General features: G+C 42.3%; 1 pseudogene; it reads left to right on the top strand.

The window, feature by feature from the left end:
- The first annotated feature begins 2,447 nt into the window (after positions 1-2,447).
- On the top strand, positions 2,448-3,150 carry LOC121488097 (annotated as a pseudogene).

Below are 3,150 nucleotides of genomic sequence, written 5' to 3'. Positions count from 1 at the left end.
ATCACCTCCTATGGCCTAGTGTCATTAAATGCAGTTCTGCTATGTTAAATTTACAAGGCTCCCACCACCAGCAGCAACCAGATGACCATAAACCAGCTTAGGGAATATTGTCCTGGCCATTCCAGTTACCCCAATCTGAGTATTTATAGTGATTACATTGTCAAATTATAATGTGATCCTGGCAGTAGTTAATGCCATAATCCTAGGCATGGTTCTCTCTACATATTCAACATACCTTTATTTTTATTTTATTTTATTTTTTAAATATTTTATTTATTTATTCATAGAGACACAGAGAGAGAGGGGGGCAGAGGAACAGGCAGAGGGAGAAGCAGGCTCTATGCAGGGAGCCTGACGTGGGACTCGATCCAGGGTCCCCAGGATCACACCCCGGGCTGCAGGTGGCGCTAAACCGCTGTGCCACTGGGGCTGCCCTTCACCGTACCTTTAAAGGATATGATTTATCATTATAAATCAATTAAAAGCTAATGTGGGAATACATCCTAACAACCTTCCATATCATTCCTCAACTAAGTATCACAATAAATTATAACTGGTTCAACTATTTATAAATTAAATAAAACATTTATTTGTGAAGTAGATAGGAGTTTACATTTTTTATAACTAGGAGATTTTCTGAGAATTGCAGAAGACTTGCATTTATCAACTAAAATACCAAGTATCCACAGACTTAGAATTTAAAAATTAATAAAACAAATAAGCATAAACTCAACCATAAATATTATTTTGTTTCCGTCATTTTCCCATTACAAATAACTTTATCTCAGTTATTTCAAAGCCAAACTATACTGCAATCCATGCAATGGAAATTATGTGTTCTTCTGGATGAAGAAAATTTGTAATACAGAGAAAGAACAGAAGAGAAACTGAGATAGTAAACAGGTTAATAAGATGCTAATTTCCACTTCCAAATAACAAGCTATAAGTAGTCTAGATGAGCCATGGAATAGAGACCCAAGCTGAGGAAGGGAGTCTGATACACCTACATTCTCAGATCCAAAAGGCATCTAGAGTTAGTACCAGTTCTCCCCTAAGGGGTATGAGAAAGTATTCAGAGTCTTTCATAAGAGAAGGGCTAGAAAAGAGGAATGAATTTATTGAGGCAAAGGGTCTCAAACAGTGCCACAAATGGGTTACAATGTGAAAGTACTAATCTTCTCAACTCATAAAGTGGACTGATCTGGTCGAGACCTATGTTGGCTAAGAGCTCTGGGCCAGAAATTTCTGGCTATAAGCATCCTCCTCTATTTACTATAGTTTTACATAAAATATATATTATTTTCCATATGTGTCATGGTTTTAAAAAGGTTAAGAAACAAACGAAAAAAAAACACACAAAAAAAGTTAGGAAGTAAAAAAAAAAAAGTTAGGAAGTTCTGTTGTGTGAGAAGAAAATAGGTTTTAATCATCTCTGATGTTCAGCATTTGGCAGCTATGTTTCCTGAGGAGACAGCTGCCAGTGCTGTCCATGGCTTGAAGCTGGGAATTCAGGCTTGGCCCCTAGGAGAAGACTGCTTCTGGGGGGTCAGAGAAAGCAGCAGAAGTTTTGATGGTAGGTGGAAAATGGAGGGAAACAATGGAGATTCATGGGTGTCAAATATACAGCATGTTTCCTCATTAAGACATTTTCTGAATTCTGAAGCCTGTGTGGGATAATTGGCTAAAATCTTAATCTGAAAACCAGTGAAGAACAGAGAACTACTTGCAGTCCATCAATGCTTAAGAAGGAAAGACTCTCACACTTAAATTCCAAAAAAGATAGCCATTAGAAAAAGGGTGGCCAGAGGTAGACTCTGTCTTGTCAAAACAATAACCTAGTCTCACATCAGCTAATTGCATTAAGGCACCTAATTTGCTTTACAGAAAAAAGGTAGATTCTCCTTAGCAAAAAATAAGTCATCTTTACTCTAAAGAGAAGGAAACTTGGGGGAAAACAAAGATATTTGATTGATTTACAAGAGTAATCAAAGGAGAGAAAAAGGAAAATAAAACAAGCAGTCTCAAGAGGGGAGTATATTGCAACACAGGCTTATAAGAAGGAAAACCCCAAATAAACAACCTAACCTTATACCTAAAGGAGCTAGAAAAAGAACAACAAATGAGGCCAAAAGCTAGAAGGAAGTAAATAATAAGGATTAGAGCAGAAATAAATGATATAGAAACTAAACAAACAAACAAACAAACAACAATAGAACAGATCAATGAAACCAGAAGCCAGTTCTTTAAAAAAAATTAATACTCAGCTCTCTCTCTCTTTCACTCTGATACACACACACACACACACACACACACACACACACACACAGCTGGTGATCCCTTCCGCACATTTCTCACCCTATGCAAATGGTTTCTCCTCCCAAGAAAAGACTCTAGATTCACCACCACCCCCAACACATGCTGGGCCTTTCAGGAGCTGGGGCACCAAGATGAGCAGAGGGGAGAACCTAGCCAGCAAGCCGACGCCGGTGCAGGACGTGCAGGGCAACGGATGCTGGATGTCCCTGCACCATCGTTTCCTGGCCGACAGCAAAGATAAGGAACCCGAAGTGGTCTTCATCAGGGACTCCTTGGTCCAGCTAATGCATCAGTGCGAGATCTGCGGGACCTTTTTTCTCTGCACACGCTTAACTTTGGCATTGGCAGTGACAGCACGCAACATATGCTTTGGCGGCTGGAGAATGATTGTGGTGGTCTGGGTGGGTACCAACAACCACGGGCACACAGCAGAGCAAGTGACTGGTGGCATCAAGGCCATTGTGCAACTGGTGAACCAACGGCAGCCCCAGGCCCAGGTCGTGGTGCTGGGCCTGCTTCCAAGGGGCCAGCACCCTAACCCACTTCGTGAGAAAAACCTGCGGGTGAACGAGCTGGTCCGAGCGGCACTGGCTGGCCACCCATGGGCGCACTTCCTGGATGCCGACCCTGGCTTTGTGCACTCAGACGGCACCATAAGCCACCATGACATGTACAATTACCTGCATCTGAGCCGCCTGGGCTACCCACCTGTCTGTCGGGCCTTGCACTCCCTCCTTCTGCGCCTGCTGGCCCAAGACCAGGGCCAGGGCATCCCCCTGCCAGAAGCTACACCCTAAGCATCCTCCTCCCCCGACATTAAATTCTCATTCCTCA

This window comes from Vulpes lagopus, chromosome 3 (assembly GCF_018345385.1).
Source record: "Vulpes lagopus strain Blue_001 chromosome 3, ASM1834538v1, whole genome shotgun sequence".
NCBI classification, from domain to species: domain Eukaryota; kingdom Metazoa; phylum Chordata; class Mammalia; order Carnivora; family Canidae; genus Vulpes; species Vulpes lagopus.
Note: the sequence above shows the minus strand (reverse complement) of the source record. Positions and strands in the feature narration are given on the sequence as shown.